The sequence below is a fragment of the Macrobrachium rosenbergii genome, chromosome 18 (genome assembly GCF_040412425.1).
Source record: "Macrobrachium rosenbergii isolate ZJJX-2024 chromosome 18, ASM4041242v1, whole genome shotgun sequence".
Classification (NCBI taxonomy): domain Eukaryota; kingdom Metazoa; phylum Arthropoda; class Malacostraca; order Decapoda; family Palaemonidae; genus Macrobrachium; species Macrobrachium rosenbergii.
The window spans coordinates 8,734,234-8,749,233 of record NC_089758.1 but is presented as its reverse complement, the minus strand read 5'-3'; the positions used below and the strand labels follow the sequence as shown (position 1 = coordinate 8,749,233).

Sequence of the window (15,000 nt, the reverse complement as noted above, 5' to 3'; positions counted from 1 at the left end):
ATTTTAAAGTTAAAAGAGTTAGGTTTATTGATACACTTTATTCGATAAACTTTATTTGAAATTCTTTGTCTTTCACTTACGTATCCACTCGAACACTTCTGTTTTTGTACTTCACTATTTTTTAAATTTTTCCGCACCTAATTATTAACCATGAACATGTCTTTCATTTTTATTTCACTATTGTTCCTTTTTATCTGGTGGATCATTCGCTGTCTTTTAATTACTCATCATCACACTTCTAGAACCGCTTCGGGTGCCATCAAGGGGCAAAACCAACCACCGCCCGAGAGAAGCTCTTCTTTTTTCTTTTTTATCTCGGCCGAGGAACAGCATTTGCTAATTTGGCCGAATGGATGTGAGTGGAGGAGTTCCTCATGGAAAAGGCTTCCTTCCTTCCTCCTCCTTCCTTCCTTCCTTTCCAGACAGTCAGCTTGCATAAAAATCGTAAAGCCGACTTAAGTCGCTCCAGGCACGGAACGGCGCAAAATTACGACCGAGTAACTTTGTTTTGGTAACGTAATTAGGATTATTATAACTCAGCTTCTGCAAGGGAATTATGTGTATAATAACTCGTATTTTGCGTCGTAATTAATATTATTTTACACAAGATTTACAGCATAATTAGTAATCCTATATCACGCCACCTCGGCCCCCCAGGTCTAACACTGTCTTGAAGGAACTTCAGGCGATGGTTTCTCTCTGTGCACTCACTTCCAGGCACTCCCGCTTTCCTTCCTTTTGTCGGTATAGTGTGCATGTTATGAGATATATGTTGAATGAAATATATATATATATATATATATATATATATATATATATATATATATATATATATATATATTTGTATATATATATATATATAAATATATATGTATATATATATATATAATTTATATATATTATATATATATATATATATATATATATATATATAAAATGTACATAAATAACTAGTGAGACCTTATGGAATTCTACATTTAAAATACGAATGCGGCCGTGACCATTGTGTTGTTTACAATAAAGTTACTCCTTGATAGAGAAGACGGCTTTACATTAAAAAAATTATATTATGTGTGTGTGTATGTATGTATATATATAGATAGATAGATTTTTTACGTATACTTTACATATATATATATATATATATATATATATATATATATATATATATATATATATATATATATATTATATACATATACTGTATACATATGTGTGTCTGTGTGAATCATTTTATGATAGTTAAAATATGTCTTATCGATTTTGCCAGTTCGATAATAAAACCTTAAGAAGAATCCTGGGAGTCAGATGGTAAGATAGAGTTAGAAATGATACTATAACGGATGTTACAGAGTTCCATTCGTAGATGAGATAATGATGAATAAATATAAAGATGGCATGGACATGCCCTTCATAAAACCCCCTAGGAGAACGGTACGCGATAGCGTCAGCTGGTCTGCAGTGGGTACCAGAAGGGTTGGAAGACACAAGACCTATACTTTGATGAGGGCAGTTAGGATGGCTGGAGATTTGTGGAAGATAAAGCACAAGAAAGACAAAAACTGAGGAATTTCACAGTGGCTCTTTGCGGTACGTGGCCATGTAGGTAATGCTAGCGATGATAAACTGTTTATATTGTACGCTATTAAAGATACGCAAGTAATACATTGCCAGATATTTCGAAAATTTTTCAGCTTCTAGGAAAACTTATATTTTCTATTCTTTACAACGTCAACGAAATTATGTGTACATCGTCACTACCATAGGAGCATAATATTTATAAATAATTTTAGATTATTGAATAAATATATATATAGAAATGTATATATGTAAATTTATATTTATTTATATATGTTTATTGCAAGCATATGCAAATACTCTTGTATAATTATTAAACTACAAATACGCAGGTTTTATCTAAATTTTGTATGTACATGAGTGATTTGACAAGGGAAAAACTGTATTCTGTTTGTCAATGATTCAGTACAGACCTTGACAAGATTTCGATATCTTGATAAACAATAAAAAAAAAGATACGAACAAAGAGGAATTAATCTGAGTAAAGCTGCCTTTAGCATGAAGCACTCACTACCTTTCTTACATTGCAATCAAATGGTTAGTATACCTGACCTCAGGTAAATAAACAATTCATGTTTCCGCTTTGACTGAACGATTTGTTTGTGGAGGTATTTAATTTCTTATAAAGTTCTGTGGTTAGTTTTCAGTTTTCTGAAAAGAAAACTATTGTGCCGGCTTTGTCTGTCCGTCTGCAATTTTTCTATCCGCCCTCAGATCTCAAAAACTACTGAGGCTAGAGAGCTGCAAATTGGCATATTGATCATCCACCCTCCAATCATCAAACATTCCAAATTTCAGCCTTCTAGCCTCAGTATTTTTTATTTTATTTAAGGCAACGACATAGGATAGGCCACCACCGGGCCGTGGTTAAAGTTTCATGGGCCGTGGCTCATACAGTATGACTGAGACCACCGAAAGATAGATCTGTTTCCTGTGGCCTTGATTATAAACTGTACAGAAAACTCGATTGCTCCGAAGAAACCTCGGCGCATTTTTGATGATGCATATAATGGGCGCTACGGTTTTATCGTCTGTATCAGAAACTGGAACTTTTTTGTAGGACCTAAAAAAAGTTTAGAAAAAGGAGCACCATCTTTTCGTGAAAGGAGGTGATGGCGAATAAGCATTGTTGTCGATGTTTTAATGATTGATGTATACCAGTACTGACACTTTAACTGTGTGTTTCGAAGAGACAACTAATTTAAGTGGATATTTACTTAGTAATGGAAATGTAAAATAGTTAAAATTCAAATCTGTATTTGGAAACAGTCAAGATGCGTGCCCCAGCGAACCACAGAATTTAAAAAATAGTCATTATCTTTCATAATGAAATTATTATTATTATCCAAACAGTTCAAACGCCCCTGTGAATTAAGCCAACAGGCTAAACTTTTCATGCGAGGAAAGACAACACCCAGAAAGAAGGCAAGGATGAAAAGAATCCAATAAAATTAATAATTAATAGTTAAATGAACGGTGAATGTGCACATGCGCAAAAACTGGAAAACAATAATAAAATTAGGGCTGATGTCAATTGAATCTTTCCACACATGTAACGACAGGTTTTGGCCCTCTGTGATCACCAACTTGGTCTGAACACTCGTCTTTTCACTAGGTTTCAGATTTAGATGAATACTTATTAATCAGACCTAAATGCTCTCCATGCATTTCTGCCATCGCTGTGCAGATGAACGGTTTCAGTATTTCAATCCATCTTACGGTATCAGCGGCTCAGAAAGGTTTTAGCAATTTACTAACTGTCGGTCTAATTGGCATTTCGGAGGGTTTGCAGCTAGCATTCAGATGTAAAAAAAAAAAAAAAGCTGCGTTTAATTTAACAATAGGTAAACCTGGACGAGAGCTGTGTGGTAATTACGAAATTCATTGAAATTAGTGTGAGCCCATGGAACGGCTCCTAAGCGAGGGTTATATAGGACTTGGCACCCTTGGATGGGCTACGTTAGGACCGATAAGGCTACTGCAAGTTAAATGTGTCTCTAAAAACTTTGCCGAAGCCCGCGGAACTCGTGAAATCTTAGGCAGCAACAATGTTCTTTTTTTTAATGGTCATTAAAATAATCTTTCATATATGTTAATAATTCCATGAAATTATTAGCGCGAAGGAGACCGCTTTAGATTTTCACGTTTTCCAGTTTGAAGTTTGTCATTTTACTGTAAAACTAGAGAACAATCTTTGAAGATATGTAATCTAGGACATTGCTTGTAAGTTTTGATTAAGATTATGAATTTTTAGTAGTTATTTATTTAATTGTTAAGTCGTTATTTATGCTTCTTTCATTAATTCGACTGTTACAAGAAAAGTCATGGTTGACTTTTTTGTCCCTTGGCATGTCAATTTTATTTAAAGCAAAGGCCAGAGAAACAGATAAAACACTGGATCTTGATACCGGAATTGAAGATAAGACCTTGCTGTACTCTTGCAGAACAGAAGCTTAAAAGAGTCACAGGCGTATTAAAGTTTGTAAAATGCAGCTCTTGAATGACAGCTGTTGACGTGCGAAAAGCAAATTTACGAATATAAACGCCGGCGTGTGACCCAATTCTCTATATAAAAGCACGAATTGTAATTCGTCATTCTCTTTTGTTTTCATTTTTGATCGAGTTACTCGCAAAAAAACAAGACGACTATTTGTCTAGTTAAGAAGATTATGGGAAAAGGTTGAAGAATCACGCCAGACACGGGAGAAAATTATGACAGATGCTGTCATGATGTGACGGAGGGTAGACAATAACAGGTAGCTAAGGTGACTGCGGAGATGTGTACGCTTGGCGTGACACGAACATGTCATACAGGAGAGTTATTGCAAAGAAGTATACGCCTGACATGACATGGACATGTCATACAGAAGTGACACCCTTTAGGTGCTTAAATGGACGGAATGTGACGTGTTTTGGATGGGACTGCTCTTTTTTGTTTCTCCTCTATAAAAACAGTGATTCTGTAGGAGAGTATATGGCTCTCAAAATTATAATGATCATAGTTGCTTATACGTCATATTTCAATATAAGCGAAGGTGTTTTCATTCCAAGGTTGAATCGTTAATATGCTGAGTTTGTACTATAACTGTCTCTTTCCTTTAATTCAAATGAAAAAGTATTCCATATCAGACTGTTTTATATCTTATTACTTGACTAATGAGCCACTGGCAATTTTTCAAAGAAGGTATCCAAAAACGGTAATTATAAATCTGCATATGAAATATGAACATGGGATATAATTATGCGTGTGAATGCGCATGCTTGTAGACACTGGATTTCTTTAACACTATGATGAAAAGGGAAAGATAGACTAATCACATCTGGCTTATATGAAGTAAAATTCTGGTGCAAATGAACAGAAAAATTAAGTAGTTCTGACTTAAAATTCTCTCTCTCTCTCTCTCTCTCTCTCTCTCTCTCTCTCTCTCTCTCTCTGAGAGAGATTGTACGAAAATGTGTGCTTGGTCGAGTTGGTATGTAAGAGACTGGAAAGCGACGAAATATGTTTTAGAATTATTATTATTTTTTGGGGGGGGGTTTGTTTGTGATCAACAAAAAACTGGAGAATGGCATAGAAAGTTTCAAAAGAACATAATGCAAGTAAGTAATATATAAATAATAACAAGAAAGAACGAGGAAGAAAAAGAAATACACCCGCCCTTAATATGTTTATGTAATTGCAAATGGTGCTGGAAATAACCTAAGAATAAAGAAGTGATATGCAAGACAACATATAACATTCCCTTCAACTCGGTTATACTACACAGTATTGTACCTTTTGTAAATCGGCCAAAAAAATGCCTGACCAAGAATTTGTTTGTTTTTAATTTACAGATGAGTAACGTGTACGTTTATGTAAGTGTAAGGTCTGAATTATTGAGACTTACATAACAGGTCATTTATAATAATAATAATAATAATAATAATAATAATAATAATAATAATAATAATAATAATAATAATAATAATAATAATAATAATAATAATAAGAGTTAAGTCTTTTAATATAAAGGCGAACAAAATTCAAAGAAATTTTTTAAATTAAATTATTCCTGTCGCTTTTCTTTCTTACCACGCACCTCTCTCTCTCTCTCTCTCTCTCTCTCTCTCTCTCTCTCTCTCTCTCTCTCTCTCTCTCTCTCTCTCTCTCTCTCTCTCTCTCTCTCTCTCTCTCCACCCCTATTTATCAATCTACGTCTCTCTTGCTCTCCCATTCTTTTCCCCTTTTCTATCACATAATCACATCATATGATATTTAGAGAATATGCAACGTTCCCCTCAGTAATTGACAGAATCCCATTTGTTCAGGAGATTAATCCACAACCCCTGCCACAAAAATCCCCACCGCACTCTTTTAATTATCTCCACTGTTCCCATTAAACTGATTCCTTTTCTCTCCTCTCCCTCTTCGTGTTCTTCTTCTCCTTCTGCTTCTTCCTCTCCTTCTTCTTCTTCTTCTTCTTCTTCTTCTTCTTCTTCTTCTTCTTCGTCTACTCATTTACCTATTGTCATCAAAGTTAGATCCCTGCGCGGTTTTATTGAATTAGTGATAAAGAGTCTGGAAGAAGATCCGTTTTCATTCTCTCTCCCTTCTCCGTTTTCTTCCTCGTTTGACTTCTTTTATTTCTGTCTTCCGTGTTTTTTTTCTTTCAGTCATATTTATAACACGTGCGTCGTTATATTTTCATTGTTCTTAATTCGTGATGATGCTCTGAAAAGTTTTAATATTTTTTTTTTTTAATCATTCCTTTCCTCATTTCCCTATTGTCATCATATTTAGATCCGGAGTTTCTTTTCTTTTTTTCTTTTTTTTTCTCGCCCTGAATCAATCGTAAGAATCGGGGAGGAAATTGTTTTCAAGTAAGTAATGATTTTTTTCCTAATCAAGAGGGGAATGGTAATTCTCCTTCCCATTTTTATAATTCATTTTCTTTTATAACGCGGTTTCCCTTGATAATTTATGTATTCGTATGAAATCTTCGTGATAGCCTTGAGGTCTTGTGTGTGTGTGTGTGTGTGTGTTCATCTTCAACTTACAAAAATTTGGGAAGAGCGTTATTGCCCTTTTTTTTATTGATTTGCTTGTTTTGTTGATGAATTAACTTGCTGATTGAACTCAACAAAACCTCCGTCAGAATAACCTAGTAATCAAAACGTGAAGTACATATTGCTTATATAACTTATATAACTTATAAAATCTTGGAAAAAATAATCTCCTTTTTATGAGTAACATCTGTTGTATTTCAGCTCATTTTATAAGCTTCCAATACTATGGGAAGTCGCCGATTAAAAAAATGAAGTTATTTTTTATTCGTCTTCTTATTTAAAACCCAGTGTCTTTCATGAAGTGTTTCCACATTATTATCTGACGTCATTGGGCTTAAATAACAATGGAGTACTGAAAAGATTCACTTTTACTGCCGCGCTTATTATGTACGAACAAGTTATCAGGGGACCTTGTAAACATTTGTTCTGAATATTATGATGAAAATATTATGTAGCAAATATTCAGTCATCAGCCACTGACGATGCGTTATGTTACATTTAAAGGAGAAAGATTTATATCTGAAAATATGTTGTAGTAAATTTATCTACTTGACTTCACGAAATAATAAACACGTTTGCTGTCAAATACTGTCGAGTAATTTATGGGATTTTCCTGCAGAGAATAGTGTGCCAGACTTGTAAATTTATGTGTTTTATCCGATATATATATATATATATATATATATATATATATATATATATATATATATATATATATATATATATATATATATATATATATATATATATATATATATATATATATATATATATATATATATATATATATATATATAGATATATATATATATATATATATATATATATATATATATATATATATATATATATATATATATATATATATATATATATATATATATATATATGTGTGTGTGTGTGTGTGTGTGTATGTGTGAGTGCGTGTGTGTGTGTGTAAAGCCATATGGATCTGGTACTGACAAACACGCACACACACATACGTAACCCGACGCGGGCTTATGTCACTCGGCAAGCGTATGTGACAGTTTGCGGTTCCAAAATCTTTTCATCTGCATATTTTGTGAATCGATTCTTTAATGTCATTAATCCCGGGATTAAGTTTTTGTCTCCGCTGTTTGTTTGCGGGGGATTCCTTTGTAAGCGACAGGATCTTAGCCGTGGTTTGTGGAGGATTTACTCATTGTTTGCGGGTGGGCAGTCAATGGAGGGTGTGAACGAGGGTCGGGTCAGCTTTTCGGGAAAAGCAAACACACGTCAGTCAGATAATAGAGCTTCTCTCTCTCTCTCTCTCTCTCTCTCTCTCTCTCTCTCTCTCTCTCTCTCTCTCGTGTTGTTTCAAGTAAGGCATGTATGTATGTGTTTGCGTTGAGTTCTCTCTCTCTCTCTCTCTCTCTCTCAAGTAACTGCAACATGCACGTTGAGCTGGTGATAATGGCAACTCTCTCTCTCTCTCTCTCTCTCTCTCTCTCTCTCTCTCTCTCTCTCTCTCTCATCACATTTCATATCGTTTCAAATATGGATTGAAAACAGAATTGTAATTCTCTCTCTCTCTCTCTCTCTCTCTCTCTCTCAACATCTCTCTCTTCATCTCTCTTCAAAATGCAACATGGTTTGCAAAAATTGAACACACACACACACATTGTAAATGCTTCAAAATGGTTTGAAAATTGAACCTCAAGTAAATCTAATTCTCTCTCTCTCTCTCTCTCTCTCTCTCTCTCTCTCTCTCTCTCCACATCGCCTTTAGGTGTGTGGCATGAACACCGTGCACTGACTGCAAGCAACTGGAGCGATTCCTTGTCCACCCGTTGCATAAAATCCTTTGTTATTGTCGCGAAGTGGCAGGGAGCGCTTGGTAACATGTGACAAAGCCTCGGAATTCTATTGCCTTCTGCTGACGCGTACTCTGGAAAAGGTGTTACAACTGTGCAGGTCGTTAAGGGAAAACTGAAATTTCGGGGCTCGAAGCAGGAATGATGCGATGGGGTTTAATCTTCATTTCCATCTTTATATTTATGAAAGGTTTTTTTGATTCGTTTTAACTAAATTGAATGTGGTTTAACCTGCGCTGCATTGTTGAATTATTTACTTTCGACCCTCAATGGTGAATTTTGTAGGATGGTACGGTTATTATTTCTCAAAGGATGGAATGGCTACATGTGAGATAAGCGAAATAAAGAACGAATGGAAAGACAGGCCAGTAAAGCTGAAAGTAGAAATTAAAAATACATGAAGAAACAAAATGTTCAGTGAACTTTTACTCTCGTCGCTTTTATAGATTTTCAAGGTGATATTAATCCGTTTTCAAACTTGCATAAGCAGCTACTGAAGTCTCTGACAAAGTCACTTGTTTGCAAATCAAAAGTTCGGTTGCTTGAAATTGATTCGTTTTAATTTGATAATTAATTCCATCATTCTTAAACTATGGATTCGATAGTCCACAACCATTTGATTAGGTTGCTCAAAACAAATTACTCAGAATGTTTTAAATAACTGGTTTGACTGGTCGAAACTATTGATTCCTGTGCTTGGAACCAACCGAACCGTTAGTTCGAAACCAACCGATTGTGCATTTCATAACCAGCTGATCCAACGTATTCTGCTCAAAACCCCTGATTAGGCGATTTGAAACCAACTAGCTCTGGATGTTCGAAGCCAGCTTATTCGGGTGTTCAAAACCAACGGATTCGACCGTTCGAGAATTTTATAAATCTCTTCAGCTGTCTCTGCCTTTTTCGAATGTCGCAAGAGATTGCAATACTTTCCAGCTGAGCAGAATGAAGTTCACTGGGCATTCCAATACCCTTTCATTGGTCCGTTGAACGACACCGGACACTGTTAGTCCAGAAACACTGATTGTTGTAATTTACTGGGACCGTGGAAAGATTTCGTGTGATTTGACAGCTCTCCCAGTTTTTATTATAAGGAAGGTATTTTCTTTACTGGCGCATGCATTTGTTTTGTAGAAGTTGACAGCATTGTAGTTTTGAAATGGCCAATGATATAAATAAAGAGGTTGATTGGTTACCCTCTCTAGTGTAATTTTGATCCATTTTCAATGTGTGACGTACGATTTTCTGTCCAGTACTTCTGTACTTGTTGATAAAATTTGATAGCGTTGCAAGTTTATAATGTCTGGTGATATGCATAAAAGTTTTTATTGAGAGGCAGAAGTTTATTTATCTTAGGCTGTTGTTTGTAATTGAATTGTTCAGTTTCAAAATCATGGTGACGTACGCAAGCAGATTACTTCTCGCTTCTTGAGTTTTTTGTTTGTATATAGTTTGGCAGTTCTGCAGTTTTGAAATAGTTTGCGATCTATCATGATTAGAAATTTGTTCAAGCTTCCTTGCCAGTGATCCTTTCGGTTGTTTGTTTAAATGACGTGGATGTTTTTCCCGTCTCAGGATTACATCCTGCTTCGGAGTCGCGAAGGGAAGATGCAGGCTCTTTTTTCCCATCCGTTTGAGTGTGTGTGCGCGCGCGTTACAGACTTTTAATCCTTCCTAACAACTCGCCATTAGGATAGTCCATCTTTGTGCTGTTGCTCGGGCTGTTATTTACTCAGAAAGGCTGACTGACAGGACCTGTTCAACCCATCGCGGACAGTCATTAATGAAGGAACGAGTGATGGATCTCTTTCTCTCTGCAGCCGCAGGAAACAAAAACGTTGATGGATGAGAATGATTAAGTAAATGGGGAGTAAATTTTGATGGAATGCCTTCCGATGCACATGACGACTTCCTCAGCTCTTTCGATCTCGGGGTTGGCGGTGTCTTGCAACTTCCCTCCTGCCCGCCTTCCAGACTTTTCCCGCCTTTTTTTTTATTTTCACTCCCCTGTGGAAAGGGTCACTGTTCGCCCCTGGGTGCAGCATGTGTCAGTAATAACTGGAGTCTTATTCAGTAGCCAACGGAAGTGATTCTTATTAATCAGTAGCAAGTAGAAAAAGTTTCTTCGAGTTTTCTGTACAGCGTATAATCAAGGCCACCGAAAGTAGATCTATCTTTCGGTGGTCTCTGTATAATGCTGTATGAGCCGCTGCCTATGAATCTTTAACCATGGCTCGGTGGTGGCCTGTCCTATATCGTTGCTAGATGCACGATTATGGCAGTCTGATTAATATTTTAGATTGTTTTCTTGTCTGTCATTGGAAAGAAAGGCTTAATATTTATCATTTATATGTATTAATTAAAATTAAATCTTATTTATCAGGCAACACGTTTCGATAGAATATTAAATGTGGATTCTTATTAGTCATTCAAAATAATGGATTGTATACAATTAGAAAGCAGAATGGATTCATACAGATCACTTAACAGTTTGGATGCTTATTAATTATTAATTAGTTTAACGTACAAAAAATAAAATTTCGTCCTTTTCCTCCTTTAAAAATGTCCAAGAATTTGCATAAATATATTCTCCTTATAGCCTAAATAGATTCTAATAGTAAAGGCTTCTCAGAAAAGCAGGTCAGTCAGACTTCCCTCTTAATTCTGGCTGCCTCTTGTCTCGTCCCTTTCAAAAACTGCCAAAAAATGGCCGAACTGATATTTCCTAACTGGTGCTGCTACTTCCCTGTGCATGCTCTTAGTGACTTTATTTTCAACTTACTTCAGAATTTAAGCAAGCATTGTACCTCCGCCTTTCATGACTTCATTCTTTTTCCATCAAGTTTTCAGCCTTTTCGTGGGTTTTCCACCTTCACGAGTTCTTGGATGCTTTGTACTTGTCACAGCGGCGCTTTGGGCGATAATACACTACAGCAAAACATGGATTGGTGAGAATGACTGGAGGAAGAATGTCTGCAGCTCAGTTGCTGCAGAGTGCCGGAAACAGAGAGGGGTGGCGAGCCATGATTGCTGACGTCCTTGGGGATATGGCACCTGGATGATGATGATGATGAAAACATGGAAAAATAAATACTTCATAGAATCTCTACTTGGTACATCCTGTACATAGAATGTTATAAAGGTACGTCTACGCTACAGTATAGCATACCATACCCACACGTCAACAACTAATCGCATATAGATCACAAACAGGTTGAAAACGAGTTAACGACCCTAAGTGGAGAACGAACCTTTGGCAAATGCTGGATAATCTTTGGAAGCACTGTTTGTTCCTACACGATATGCAAGCCTCACTCCTTTACATTAGGAATTAGTTTCAGCGAAGCTGGAAGTAATTCCTAATGTAAAGGAACCTCAGGTTTCTATAGTTAGGAAAAATACAAATTACTTTAAAAATTTGTGATTTAGGAATTACCAGTGCATCGTTGTCTTGTAATCAACATGTTAGTAGTTTGTGTCGATAAGTCGTTTGGCAACTCATCGACACAAATCACTAACATGTTGATTACAAGTCAACGACTTATTGGCAGTTCTAAAACAGTGCTTCTTAAGATTATCCAGTGTTTGCCAAATGTTCGTTCTCCACTTACGGTTATTAACTTGTTTTCAACCTGTTTGTGATCTATATACGATATGTGGTTATGACATGTTATAGTACAGTGTGGACGTGCCTTTATAATATTGTAAGTACAGGACGCAGCAGGTACAGAATAAATGTATCAATTATTTAGTATTTTATTTATTTATCTATACATTTCGGGAGGAGGTTTGTATAAAATTTTTTTTAGGTACTTTCATATATTCGGCATTGATTTTAAGTTTTCTGTAAAAGAAAACTATTGTGCCGGCTTTGTTTGTCTATCCGCACTTTATTCTGTCCGCACGTTTTCTGCCCGCCCTCAGATCTTAAACACTACTGAGGCTAGAGGGCTGCAAATTGGTATATTGATCATCCACCCTCCAATCATCAAACATACCAAATTGCAGCCCTCTAGCCTCATTAGTTTTTATTCTATTTAAGGTTAAAGTCAGCCATAATCGTGCTTCTGACAACGATATAGGATAGGCCACCACCTGGCCGTTGTTAAAATTTCATGGGCCGCGGCTCATACAGCATTTTACTGAAACCACCGAAAGATAAATCTGTTTTCGGTGGTCTTGATTATACGGTGTAACAGCTGTACAGAAAACTCGATTGTGCCGAAGAAACTTCGGCACATTTTTTACTTATTTAGTTTTCTCTGTACTTAATGAAGCGTATTACATTCACTTTTGAGACTAACTTTATGCTTCAATTTTATCCGATGATTTTACAGTCCTTCAAACTAGTACTGAACTCGAAACGCTGAACTAATGGAAAAATATGGCAATGCATTTGTGATATATATAGACTACGCAGTATTTTTAGGTGGCAAACATGCATTCATAAGAAATGCAAAGTATAATAATCACATAAACTTATTTGCATGCATCAATGTCTAATTAAGAATGTTTGTGGGAGAAGTCACTATGTTTAATATATGTACATATATATATATATGTGTGTGTGTGTGTGCGTATACATGTTTCTGCAGAGACCTTTCCTGCATAGCCGTGGGGAAATCACGAGTTGACGGGAACAATTAATCGATTAAAAAACGCAATAACCGAAGTGCAGTATAAATGAGGATTGCATTTATTTTTTGCATTTCACTGCACAACCTTGACTACACACTCACGCACGCGCGCGCGCACACACACGCACACACACATATATATATATATATATATATATGTGTGTTTATGTATGTATGTATGTGTGTGTGTACGTGTGTCAGACAGAGTGATCTTGATATAAGAATTATTTTTCTTTATGAATCAGTGTTTTGAGGATACGTAAGATTTACGTTCACTGATACACGCAACACGATTCTTATGAAAATGTGGGCAAGTATTTCTTCATTCCTCTCTGACGATAATGTCATGTTTGTATGCGTCTTGTGTATGTGAATACCTTTGGAATTCTGAATGGTACCATAGCCTTTACAATCAACTTTTTATAAACGCCCGCATCATGCTGTAAAATCATTCTTTAAAACCGTGGATGTATTTTCCCCCCACAAAGTATACAAATTTTTAAAATCTCTCTTTTATATGAGGAGCCTCGCTACCCTGTAAGCGTTCTTTATGTAACTTCTACTTAATTCTCGCACAGCCGAGCTAAAAGCCGGGGACATTATTAGCATAAAAACGGTGGCTTAAGCGCTTATTAATTTAGCGTGGACCGCGCTACTAGGGAACTGGGTGATGGGGGAGGGTTACCTCTGGATAAGTTGGGGGGTGGTTGAGGGGTGTTTTGGGGTTGCTGAGTGGGGCGGGGAGAGGAAAGGGGAGTGAGCTCCTCAGAGGTGTTCAGGAAGGCGTTTGGAGAGAGAGAGAGAGAGAGAGAGAGAGAGAGAGAGAGGAAGTTGCTCCAGAATATCCTCCAATGAGAGAAGGATGTTATAACAATAGGTTGTTGTTGTAAGCTAAATTAAGGTTATTTTATGTTAAAAACCAAGGTGTTACCCTTCTGAGCAACTCAAGAATTTAAACCGTGGAATCTTTCAACTTTACAGAATTCTTTTTTTTTATTTATATTACACTGCAATAAATCTTATATACATCGTTTTAGGGGTAAAAATTCGACGAAGCATGTAGTAACTAAACATAAAAAAAAAATTATATACTCAATTCACCGAGAACAAACTACTCTGTTTAAAAAATGTCTAGTCTGCCTGTATGTATGAATTTCCGGTCATATTTTTTCTGTGTGTGGTGTGTTTTTTTTTTTTTTTCTTTTCAAAGAGATTGTTACGGCACTGTTTTCGCACAAAATTTAGAATATGCATTGTGAAGCCATTTTGATCCCTATTATGATGCTTTACGTCAGGGTATAACTTCCTCTTTTGAATTCCAATACAGTCAAGTTACTTTGTTGTTGCGTTAAATGACGGACATTTGCTCTTCAGTGCCATGGGTGAAAAAAAATTTTTTTACTTTTTTTTTTTTTTGAGCGAGGGCGACCATATTTCACAGACGTCGAAGCAAGGGCCATTCCGAGAGAACTTTTCATAACTTTGGCCGACGTGATAACACGAAGCACGTTAATTACACTCCGGTTTCTGCCATCTGCATAATCATATCGCAAATTATGCAGTCATGAGCAAATGCGTGTGCTTTGCATTCAGATGGCGGCGCTGCTTTCGAGGGCTGTAGTTGGTCGCGATTTTCTCCCCTCGTTCATTTGCTTATTTTTCTTATGCTCCTAATTTCTCCTTCTGAAGCGTTTAATGGGGGATTTCTTTAGGTGTTGATGATCTGGACATGAGCAATATTTTTCTTTTGTAAGCGTTCTCACGAACACCTTATTTTTGTTCGGTGGCTGAGTCTTCTCTCCTGCTTCCATGTTTTGGAATATTCTGTCTTCTCTTTTCCCGTGATCCTATAACTTTGCATTTATACGTATGTGCTGTATCATAGGCAAAGTCACCAAGCTTCA

At 36.2% G+C, this 15,000-nt stretch overlaps 1 protein-coding gene across 1 annotated transcript in view; it reads right to left on the bottom strand.

Moving 5' to 3' along the window:
• LOC136848081 (T-box transcription factor TBX20-like) overlaps positions 1-15,000 on the bottom strand; it is a 308,981-nt gene that overhangs the window by 251,364 nt on the left and 42,617 nt on the right. The window contains exon 2 of the mRNA XM_067120263.1: positions 1-543. This exon is cut by the window's left edge and continues 765 nt beyond it. The gene's annotated coding sequence lies outside the window, so the exon portion shown is untranslated. The remainder of the gene's footprint in view (positions 544-15,000) is intronic.